At 41.6% G+C, this 12,554-nt stretch overlaps 1 long non-coding RNA gene across 1 annotated transcript; it reads right to left on the bottom strand.

The window, feature by feature from the left end:
* Window positions 1-11,481: 11,481 nt before the first annotated feature.
* LOC129166503 (uncharacterized) lies at window positions 11,482-12,554 on the bottom strand. Its single transcript, XR_008565498.2, has 2 exons — window positions 11,987-12,554; window positions 11,482-11,749 (listed from the first exon to the last, which is right to left on the bottom strand). It is a non-coding gene; the product is annotated as an uncharacterized lncRNA (long non-coding RNA).

Genomic DNA, 12,554 nt, shown 5'->3' with positions numbered 1-12,554 from the left:
AGCTATTGAACAATAGATACAATTTCTGATCACACATAGATTATCAGAAGATTTTAGAATATTTTAAATTTGAGGATCTATTATCATCATTCTCCTCTTCATCATCACCATCACTGATGGCAAGAATGGTTGGCACAATAACTGTCTTTCTCCATTTCCCGGAGAAACCTTTGTTTAAAACTGCAAAATAAATTCAATATCATTGTTATAATTACTGTTACCATGAATATTAAGATTAAGTCTAAAAAAACAACAGATTTTACCTAAAAATATTTGTCATTTCTTTTACTTTTTCAGGGAATATAGTCAAAATATGTCAGATTTGATTTTCTAGCTAAGATTTCACCAACTTTATTGAGTGTAACATTTACAACACATTTATCCTTATTTAGCACAACTACCGGTAGTCTACTTTGTGATGTGAGAGTTTCATAAAGCAAGCATTGTTAGCATAGGCGTCATTTTAACTGGGGACGCTGGGGACATGTCCCCGGCAAAATTTGTAATTGGCAGCTGTGTCCCCCCCACTTTCAAAAAAGCCTGCTGATGAGGATTTTTGTTTTACCAGCTCAGATCTTTTACCAGGGGTCGGCAACCTGTTCCCATCAAAGAGCCATTATTACCCGTTTCCCACAGTAAAGAAAACACCGCAGTAGCCGCAGCGTTGTGGGCGGGGCCTACCCTCAGACAGCAGCGCGCTGCTCACAACAGGTGACAGCAGCCGGTACCATGGACATCGCACCCGTGGGGGATTCAACACCCACACTTTTCCAGCTGTTTTGCTCACCTCCACACCAGTCTGGTTTCTTTACGTCACACTCACTCTGTTTGCCTCATCTCCTTCTTCACCTCCGCTTCTGACAGCCGATGTCGGGTTTCCAGGAGAGCAGGAGAGGGAGGGACGGAAGAGCTCGACTGAATAATTTTACATCTTGACATTAGCTGTACAAAGTCTGAGTTTGATAAAGTGAATAACAACAATTTGCAGAGGTTATAACAGGCGCGGCGCCAGGTTTTCATTTTTGGGTGCATGGGCCAAGGTAATTTTGGACGGACCTTAATAAGCAGAGACTTAGTGAAGCAGGCAGGTCGCGCTAGAAAATTTAGTTTAAAAAGACGTCATAAATGTTTCCCCATCATTTTTATTTCTAAAATATGAAGTAAAAACTCCCAGTTTAATTTTCATTCATTTGTCATTAATATGTAGTCTACACCCGTGCGTTAAGTGGACCATCTTCCAGTAAACGCAAAGCATCCAGCCCACCTCTCCAAATGCGTAAAATGTGCATCAGCCGCTAGTTAGGCGTGCCGCGCGCACCGTCAGCTATCGGCCCAGACAAGAGCAGAGCAACTAGAGAAAGAATAGAGGATAATTGTGTCTGGATGTGGATGGAGATTACATTTTACAGCAGCCTGATCAGCATTTAAATACGTAAACCATCACCTGGCTTCTAGTCCACGCTATCAGCATTATTTTAATTGGTGTGTGTGTGTGTGTGTGTGTGTGTGTTTTCCACTTCAAACACTGGTCTAACCAACCAGACCAGCGTGTCCAGTAACATATTAATGTTACAATTAAACAGTTTCCCTTCATGTAGGCCAGGAACTTTTCATCTGCCGTGGCCCGACCTCTTCTGCTCCACATAAACTTTGTGCGTAATCAAATGTCTCTACGCATCATGCGTCTCCGTATTGGAGACGGGAACAAGCGCTGTTCAGCCAAAGTTTCATAATTTCATAAAAAGAACATTTTTCCAAGTGACACATCCCTCAGAGAGACCGGGTTTCCAGACTGTTGCAGTGGGAGGAAATCTTATCGCATGCGCCGGTTCTGCACTGCGCTGCGAACCCCAGATCTTCAGCTCACTGTCCACTGTGCGCTCCGAGCCGCGCGGAACAGTCCAGTATAAAGCTCTGATGTTCTGATGGGAATAATTTACCTCCGCGATGTGTGTAACGATTAAAATGTCAGCTCATCCATGCGCATCAGTGTGCGTCGGGGTAATTCTTTCAAACCAAGCAACATCCTTGAGTTCATCTGTCAAAATAAACAGTCAAATGGAAATATATGTAACCTGCCGTTTAACTGTTTTGCCTTCCAGTGAAGATTGTTGCAAAGAGAAACAATTAAACTTGATTAACCCCAGAGCCACCCAGAGAACCAGAGCGCATGTGGGAAGGTTCCTCCCACTGAAGCGAGTGTTTTCCAAACCCGGTCTCTCAGAGAGACTTGTCACTTAGAAAATGTTCCCTGATTATGAAACTTTGGCTGAATAGCGCTTGTTCCTGTCTCCAATGTGGCGACGCATCCAGGAGCCGTCTGAGGAGAAGCCCAGAATCTCACATTGTCTTCAGCTCATAAAGCGCCTATGATTACGCACAAGCGTGACGCGTCAACCCGGTCTCACAGTAAGACCGGGTTGGACCTGCTCAGGTTTACGCAGACAATCTTTACATTTAGAATTAGCTTACAGATGTAAAATTAATGCAGTAAAATATAAAGCATTTTATTTAAATATCCATTCATTATTTTACAAGCACAGATGTCAGATGGATGGAAGAGCCGCATGCGGCTCCAGAGCCGCGGATTGCCGACCCCTGTGCTAGCCTAATTTATTGTCCCCAGCAATTTTTAAACCCCACTCAAGTGTATGGTTATTGTCCCCAGCAATTCTGAAAACAAACTGACGCCCTTGATTGTTAGTTTTAGAGATCTGACCGTAAACACGAGGAGATCGAGCAGTTTTCTGGCTCTGCAGAACCACCAGTATTTGGCGCCTTATAGCCCCGCACTGATTGGTGGAATGGCGCCATGGCGCAAACCGTGACTAGCTTGATCTCTGATGATTGTTTGGGTAAAATCCCATAATTCTAAGAGTTTGTGAAAAGGCACACCGACATCATTTATGAGGTGAGTGGACGTGTCTAAATATAGACATTGGCTCTATAAAGGGTTAAGACAAATTGGTACATAATACTTGAAAATTTGCTTTGTGACCTAGTATTTCTGAGTTATAGTAGTAAAGAGTATGCTAGTTTCTAAGTATACTGTACTGGTTTGTCTTAGTTATAAATTGCATTTACGTGTAATTAACTTTTTACACAGTATCTCCATCATATAATATCCCTGTGTATCTATCAGGTGCATTCTTGTTTCAAAAGTGCAGAATTATTACCCCAAATAATGAAATTAATTAGCACTCCCCTTTTATTAAAATATAAACTAACAGTTAAAAAAATACTCTGGACCAATAAAAAAATCCTTAACCTGGACTTTGTGACTCAGTTGCTTTAAAAATCTAATTTGGGAGAGTTTTTTTTCCCCCTTCAACATTTTACTTCCCACAGTTTTGCAGAAACCGGCTGATTAGCAGAGTTAATCATCTATCTGCTTCCCAGAATAACCCAGAGCTTCCCGTGTTGTCTGGGCTTAAGTAGCAGCACACTGAGCCATTCTTCTCCCGGTTTTAGCAGTGCAATGGCCCATGAGCTTCCCTCTCAGTGTGTTTAGAAGAGGATCCTCCACGTCTGCTCAGTTGTGCCTGGTTTACCAACACTATTGATTGCAGGTGATGTTCTGGACAGAGTCCATCTGACCTCTGTAGGGGCTTAAATACATCATTGTCCAGCGAGGGGCCTCCTGAGACTCCAGTTATACTGAGTGTACACTGCAGTGCCTCACTGCCAGACACACTGATGAAGTGGCAACAGGAACGCAAAAAAAGTCAACAGGACACACAGATAAGCACTTCGTCCTCCTTTTCACAGCTCTGCAAAAGCTAAAAATACACAGGTAGAAACACAGTGTGTGTTGGGCTGGTAGGTTTCTCCTGGTGGAGCAGGTCAGAAACACAGGACATAAAAATATAAGGAGCAGCTGATCCGCTCCTTCTTTGCTGCTTTGGTGCAGCTTCTAATTGGTGTTTATTAATCAGTAATCGTGTTAGCACTCTCACTAATCCGTGTGATACGCTTTTGTTTCATACACACCTCAGAGCCGTTGATGGAAATCCAATGAGACATAGGTTTACCTGTCATGAAAGTGCCTGAGCAGCAGTCATCAGCACAATGTAAGGGGGGGGGGGGGGGGGGGGGGGGGGGTACACTTAATTAATTAACACCAGACCTCTGGAAGCGCTTTGTTTCTGTAAACAAACGTTTTAAAATGTGGTAATTAATTAAATGCGCCAACATTCTTCTCTGCTCTATTTTTCTTTCTAATTATGAGGGTTCATCTCTGTGATTGGATGAACATTTTTGAATTTGAATTGCAGAGCATTCATATTAAATAAAAAAATACAGTTTTGTTTTTTTTTTACTCTCAGAATTTTACATAATTCCGTATTGGTTGTGGATTACTTTGAAATGTTGAAGCAATATCAGCATCAAAGACTGAAACAAAATTAACATAGAAATAAAATGTTCACAGTTGGACGAAAATACTTGACTCGTTTATGATTATGACAAATTTTTGATGAATTTTTTAATTACAAAGCTTCATAAAACATGAATGGCCCGTAACTTATAAAGAAAAATAACTATTGTGGCTAAACCTGAACTTCTCAAGAGATAACCAGACTTGTACCAAACTAAATATAGATGTGTTTATTTTAATAGAACTTTTTATTTTAGTCTGTGAAGTAATTTCATTTGGCGATTTGCCAGCTAGCCACAGCCCAGTCAGATACCAGCTTTAGAGGAAAAAAAATAAGAACATCAAAACCTGTTTTTCATATGTTCCCTTTATGTTTTTGACACCCAAACGCTGGATTAACCAGGCTCAATAATTTTACACGCAGCTGTTAAAAATGCAAAAAAGAAAAACTCTTTGCAAAAGTTCACAATACAAACAATACATCATTGCTCTTTCTGTGCCTATTTGTCATAAAACCAAACACTTGTCTCAGCCATGTTTGGGGGGAAGAAATGTGTCTGATGTATTCTTTTTATCACAAATCTTTTTTTGTTGTTTTGTTTCCCAGATTCCCATTCCATATCTCCTCAGCTCACACATCCAGCTCTGCATGAGAGCAGCTCACGGGTGATGATTTTTGAATCGATTCTCGTGAACGAAGGGCACAAACGGCTGAGCAATCAGTCCAAGGCTGGCTGCGCTTGGCCCGGAGAGGGGAGAGATACTCCGAGTGGAAGGCAAGCATGGCTGATCTGAATCATGAAGAATAATGTTTAGCCTGGCACATGATTAGGGATGTTAATTCTCTCTTTTTTTCAGTAGAGGTGGGGGGGCAGGCAAAGGGAGCTGGCGCTTGGTGATGTCACTTTGGCTATTTGAACACTCTGGCAGGGCCAGAGCTGGCAAAACGTAGCTCAATTTGCCTGGGCTCCTGCTCCATTTGCCTGTTAATGAGCACTGTTGTTGGAGGTACCCATGTGTACCATGTCACGAAGCGAGCAGGCTGCACCTTCACCTGACGCTCTGACCACGGAGGGAAATGGCAGCCGCCGTGACAGATGTTTCCACAGTCCTGCATGGGGAGAAGGCCATCAGAGACCAGTACAGTCAGAGGGCCTGGATGAGTCGCTCACAACAACTGCTACAACACGTGTTTGCCTCAGCGTATGTCCAGCTCTCTCCGAAACAAGGAGTCAGCTCTTTCCTCTAAATGACACAGAGAAATGGCTAGAGCAGCGTGACCAGAGGAAGGGATGTTCAAAGTGAAGTGCATTTTAAAAAGGAAACAGCATCAGCTGAGACGATCTGGTAATACGCTTTAGTTTGAAGAGAGGAAGTGTGGATCAGAGGGAGAAGCACTCGGTGTCACAGGATTGATGATCAGGGTAAACTCATTATGTCACAGCATGGCAACAGCACTTAATTACTAATGAAAGGGAGAACACAGTCCAGTCACCAAAAAACAACAACATCCTAATCAGCAAGCTTACAACATCTGTTCTTCTCAAATCTTCTGTTTTTATCTCACTTGGAAAACTTTAATAAGGGTTTAAATCTGACTTTGACTGGCAGATTGAAGATGAAAGGATCTTTTCATGAAAAAAAATCACGATTATTAGATGGCCATGAGTCAGATATTGCAGTATTCCTTTAAAATTCTTAGTTTTAGACCTTTTCCTGATGCTTTAAGCTGTGTTTAAAATGTATCATTTACCTTTTTAATTTTTTCTTAAATGTAATTCTTGGTAATGTTTTGGATCCTTCCACCAAAGAGCTGTGAGGCTTTGAAACCACCCCTGTTCTCAATGCACGCTGGAAGCATTTGCGGGCCTGTTTTTTTTTTTTTTTTTTTCACCATTCCTGTAAAAACTCTGTTGGTGAATTTTAGTGGACCACTTCTTACTTACTCTTCTTTTTCTGGGGTTATGTTTTCTTTTGGACATGCATACAGGCATTTACCTGTAACTTGCTGCTGGCACACCAGAACGTACCTGCTGGGGGAAAACACTTTCTATTCTATTCTATTCTATTCTATTCTATTCTATTCTATTCTATTCTATTCTATTCTATTCTGTAATGTGTCATCATTCCTTTTTGGTGAATGCTTCCACAACTTTTCACCAAAGTTTCAACTAAACAAACTTATTACCATAGAATAATTTAAATATTACCAGTTAGCCAATTAAACAATTGGAGAATAAAACAATTACCGTTTTCCTATGTCATGTATATGAAATTACTGCTTTGAATTATCAGCAATAATTTCCAGCGTATTTCTGGTTATAATAAGTCACTCTGAGTTTTTCTTGCAGGCTGAACATGAAATTAGTCTACATCTATCTCCTGCATTAGTTTCTGATCCTGACAGATCTATGTCACACTTCCATTCATAGAGTCAGCGAGGTGTGTTGAAGCTGTCATCACCTGATCAGGAGCTAAAGGCAGGGGCGCCTCCAGAAAAAAATGGATAAAGGTGACCAGACAGGGCCAAAACATTTTTGGGGTGGGACACCAAATTGGTCCTTGTGGTAACTGGGAGAGTTTTGCCTGTGGCAATGTATTACATTGCTCCTTTATTATTATTTTTTAAAACAGTATGCGTATTCAAAACATTTCACTTACATTTTACAAACATTTCAGAAAAAGACATTTCAGTGATTTAATTTTTTATTTTATTTTAAAATGTATTATTTTAGTTTAATTCACCTACTGCTGGGTTCACCCCAAAAAATACTATGGAGATAAAAAATGTTTAAAATGGTGAGCAGCATGTGCATTATTTTTTAGTCTGATTATTTCTTCACTCGTTACTTGCATTATTTTTATTTTTGTTTTACAATTATGTCTTGAATAAATAGGATCAATGTATGGTTTGAGTGAACATTAATAAGATTTATTACCACTGTTTGTTGCTGGGGGGGGCAACAATTTTCTATGGCCATGGCCACCCCTGGCCACCCCTTGGGGGCGCCATTGGCTAAGGGGGGGTGGGGGGTGTTCAATATGAGGAGACCCGCAGAATTGCTGCTGGAGGCAGGAACCTGCAGGTCTGCAGTTGTACCCTTCTTCATGTGACAACAAGCTTCCCATGTAAGGAAGGACTCATCCATCTTGACTCACGACGAGAAAGGCTGTTGTTGGTTTAGCGTCCAGAAAACAGCAGAGAAGGTCTCGACTTCCAGATATAACTGAGTCAGTGGTAGAGTTGCATTGCTGTTAGCCAATCAGAGGCAAGATGTCCAAATATCAGGGAGTAAAACTCCAGATCCTGCCTTAAGATTATCCTCCAGCTGACTTCTATGTCCTCAAACAGGCGCACCAAGGCTTTTTTCTCCAAAGGAAGACTTACATTCATTCCTACTAGAGACCAAATGTATTTAAATATGAGTAAAGTTGACCTTAATCCATGTAGGGTCGTGGGGAGTTGGTGTCTGATGCAGCAACCAGGTGGGGGACACCCTGGACCGGGTCTCCAGGCCATCAGGACCACCCAAAGACAACAAATCAAACAAACTATTACAGATGTATGAGGGCATGCAGCTGCAGCAGGGGTTTAAACCTGTGACCTCTTTGCTATAGGGTAGCAGTGCTACTAACTGCTCCACAATGCAGCCCTGGTAGCAAACGTGAGAATAAAAGTGCACTTTCTCATTTTTGGTTGAAAGAATGCTGACATTAAAAATGGCTGCACAAACAGAACAGATAGTGGGAATGGAGAAACTCTTCTGGTTGGTTAAAACACATCAGCACATTCTAACACCACCTTTTAATGACAACGGCCCTGATCTGATATCGGTTCCGTTCCGTTCAGCCTGGTTAAGCACACACACTTTCCCGCTAACTGATCCTGCTATGGCACCATATTCAGAGAACATCAACATCTCGGCAAAATTAACGCAGACCCAGGTCCGACGCTCCGAGCTGTCTCGTGATTATGTCGAGATGAATTGAGTGAGTTGTGAAAGAGGGGGAAAATAAAAGCTCCCCACAGTCTCCAAGCTGTCTTTGGCAAATTTAAATACACCTCCAAGAGAAAGACAGCAAAATCATTTCTCTAATGTTTGTGCTGCTTGGAAATAGATGCGATGCCCTGAGAGTGTTTTCAGAGGCAGTTGGTTTTGCCTGTCTGATTGCTAAATCTGGGGTTGATATACAGATGTAAACATGCTGCTCAGAAGCACACTCCGCCTTCATCCCTCCCCTCCCTCTTCTCTTCCATCTGGCAGACAATAGTTTAAAATTCTTAATCCATGAGCAACCATTGAACATTAGCAAAGCGCAAATTACAGATGTTTTACCGTCTCCCCCTTCTTCTGTTTTGATCTGTGCATCCCACTGTCACTCAGTGTCGCATGCACATCCCTCGCTCTTCTGCATTCATTAGACACCCTGCGCCATCATGGCACCATATGACACTGTCATCATTTGGTAATTAAACCTTTGCTCGTTTAAATATGAAAAGCTGGCAAGGGTGTGATCATAAACAATGTTGTGCACATCAGATTTTCCAGAATAAATGAGAGTTTCAAGCAGCATCATGCCAAAAATGGTCTCCCCTTTTTCTTTTCTTGCAGCCGTGCAATGTTATAAAACAGAAAAAGTCACTCTTGTGCATGATTTATTATATTATTTGGGAAGGAAACCTGTATTTTATGTTCATGCGGTCACAGTTCTGCTCCTTCATGAAGAGGTAAACAACGGTAATGTTACCAATAACACAAAAATGGAAGACGGGTTTTTTAAATCTACTATTAAACCACAAATATGGCACATAACATCAGTGTTGCACTGTCCTCTAAATACAGCTATGTGCTTGATCATGTTGGACCACCAGACAATAAAATCTCCTCTGCGCCTGAGGACAAGCAGACTCATCTACATTCAGGCTGGAGATTTAGCTGAACGGCAGTGAAGAAGAGGAGGAATACCCGAACCATTGCAAGCCAAACCGCAGCTTTTTATTGCCGCCTAACAATCTCCCTGAGAGTCGTCCTTTAGCGAGCTCGGAGTCGGCCAGGAAATGCGTGGGAGGAGGCCATTCAGTCACATTATGGCTTTCCATAGATCAAGGTCACAATTTTCATGATCATTACACCACTGAAGGTGACAGGAAGCATTTACAGAAGTGATCAGGAGCTTATGTGGGAGTTGCTCATCCGTAGATTTCTGCAGAGAGAGATGTATGTGTACACACACACACACACACACACACACACACACACACACACACACACACACACACACACACACACACTAATCAGCAAATCACACTGTGCAGCCATCAGTCCTCATGATATCATGAGATTATTTCGCTGAAGATAACCAGCAAGGGCAGGAGGAGCAAAAACAACAAGACCAGAAAAAAGAGAAGAAGAAGAAGAAGTTGGAGGAATCAGCTTTTTGAGCCGAGCGCCTGCAGGAGGTGGCTGCTGCATTATGCATGCCAAAGGGTAACACATGTCAGCGGCCCACTGGACAGAAGCTCTGCTTCGCATATTGCTGACATGTGATTGGAAGCTGTTGGCTGTCTGGTTGGGACGGAGGCAGCTGGCGGGACTCCTCCAAGCCGCCTCAGGCAGATTTCCGCTGCACACACACACACACACTCGTACACACACACATAGAGAAAGACCGATCCACTGAAGGCTTCTGCCTCTCCTACAGAGATGAGCACGGGCCTTGTGGGAGAGCTGGCTCCTCATCCACTGATGCTGCTGCTTGGTGCAGATGATGTTTTATTCTCACGTTTAAAGACTTTGGAGAATATCATAATTGGGTGACAACTGACTTTTTTTTCTGGAAGAATTAACTGTTTTCTTTCAATTCCTGGTGGCCTCACCATCCACACTTTTTGTTACAACCAGAGGGGCACACATTTAACTACCCATGTGGAAAGTTTGATGTGGAAGAGAAGGGATTTAGTTCTTGTTCCCAGTACAATAAAAAATGCAACATAGAGAATACTTTTGAAAATGACAAGATACAGACCTATTTTTAATCCGACACTGCAGGGCACATTTAACAGATCCTTGCAAATCTGCATAATGAATGAGGAGCAGGAGCTTTATTCCCCAATTTAGCGTCTCAAAGCATGCTGGGAGACATAAAGACAAAATGAAGCAGTGCAGAAATGTGTGTCTCTCTTTAAGAATAGTAATAATGAAGATTTTATTTGATTATTTAGAATGTGTTTTTTTTATTTTTTAGAAACATTAAATGTCTTATTTTCCCTGTTTTCAGGATAGAAAATTACCCAGATATCAGAATATGAATGTTTTTGTATACTCCAGGAGAGATAAAACATGTTTAATTTGTGGAACATCCTGATTTAGATTTTCAAAAGGAAGTTAAATCCTTTTGGAGTTTGTGCACGTATCTAATTGGAGTGAAGCTGAAATAAAGAGACTGGGAATTTATTTTGTCTCAGTGTCAGCAGGACGGTCTTCTGTGTGGGTTTTATCATCTGAAATACAGCCTACAGCAGCTGTAAACCCACACTGACTTTTACGTCTATTCTTAATTTTTGATGATTTGCCATCAAAGGTTGATCTGAGCTGGCACATTCATACAGAGCAGCAATATGGTTGGAAATTAGCTCAGAAGCTGTCAGGAATTTGTCAATTTAGAGCCTAAAGACATTTTTAAGTCTATGATTATTTTTTCTGTTTGCTTCAACCTGCATCAGTGTTTGCAAAGAAAAAAACTCATTTTATTAACTGGTGATTTAAAGAAGAATGTTTTTTTTTTCATTTTATTTTCTATTTATTTTATAGGACAATATGCAAATTAAGCATATTTTAATTACTTGTCATAGTTCTTCCTGTGTTAACAAGAAATAAGCCTAAAATTTAATTATTAAAATGACTCTGCTGTAAAACTCAACTGTGTGTGTATTTATGTGTGTTAAAGGTAATTGTTTTGATGTTTTAAAGACTTCAAAAGTCCAGAAATGTCGTAATAACCTAGGAGGAACTTTTCTCATGGAGTGAAAACAGTAGCTGATATAAGTTGGTTTTGTTTCCCCTTCAGGAGAACATTTAGTCAGAATAAATAAAAACGCACACAGATCAGGGTGTAATTTTACCCTTAAACCATTTCGTCAATGAAAAACAGTCGTAATGATCCAATTAATTATGGACAAAATTAAAAGCAAGTGCAAAATCAATCTTTCACGGTGTCGAGGATGGAATCAAATTGATGCTCCATCTGTTCACGCCAGCAAGATTTGTGGCCCGGAGTGCAGCGGCTGCAGCGGGACGCGAAGAGGAGATCCTGCACGGTGACGAGGAGGAGGAGGAGGCTGTCTGCTGAGACGCTGAGGAAGAGGCTTCTTCTCTGGATTTAAAAAAATATATGAAAATCAGTGAATAATTCGTTGATTTTATGGCTAATTATTACAGTTTCAATTTAATTAAATCCCATGAAATATAGATTTTTTCTGCAAAAGAAACTGTTTAAGATTTGAGAAATGTGCACTGCAACTTTTCTTTGGGAATAAAACTGACATCCAGGCGCATCAGCGCTTTCAGGGAGCGCAAACCCGATCACGCTGAGACCCCAGAAGAAACTTACCAACACTCAGGCGCCTCCATCATCCTTCCCACGGCTGCTTGAAGGCTATGTTCGGCGGGTGGAGCTGCTGGACCATCGGTGCTCCTTCTTCCCTTTCCTCCTCCTCATCCTCCTCCTCCTCCATGCCACCTCTCCTTCTCCTCCTGCACAGGCCATTAGGAAGCGGGGCAAAAGATAAATTGCTCTCTGTCAATACATTACACCTCTCCTAATGGGTGCACGCAGGCTCCAAAAACATTTTTGCAAACTCCTGACATGCTGTGGCGTCCTCCTAAACGCTGCAGCTGCGCGTCATGGAGCTGATTGGGGTTCGAATTCACGCCCAAGTTCGTTTTTCTTCTTCTTTCTGACACGCATTGCATTTGTTGTCTTGATATTTGAATTAAAGATGTTTATTGTGGTCAATCTTGACACGATGTGGTTTTGCTGCTGTTTAGTTAGCTTTCTGACCACCCGTGTTGCTGCAGAGAGCCGCCCCCTTTCCTAAAATCACAATAACAGAAGCACCTTCTTGCCACGCGGCACGTGCTGCTTAGGCACGAGACAAATAAAGTAAACAAAAACGCTG

The sequence above is a fragment of the Nothobranchius furzeri genome, chromosome 16, assembly GCF_043380555.1.
Source record: "Nothobranchius furzeri strain GRZ-AD chromosome 16, NfurGRZ-RIMD1, whole genome shotgun sequence".
In the NCBI taxonomy this organism is placed as follows: Eukaryota; Metazoa; Chordata; class Actinopteri; order Cyprinodontiformes; family Nothobranchiidae; genus Nothobranchius; species Nothobranchius furzeri.
This window is presented reverse-complemented; position numbering and strand designations above follow the sequence as displayed.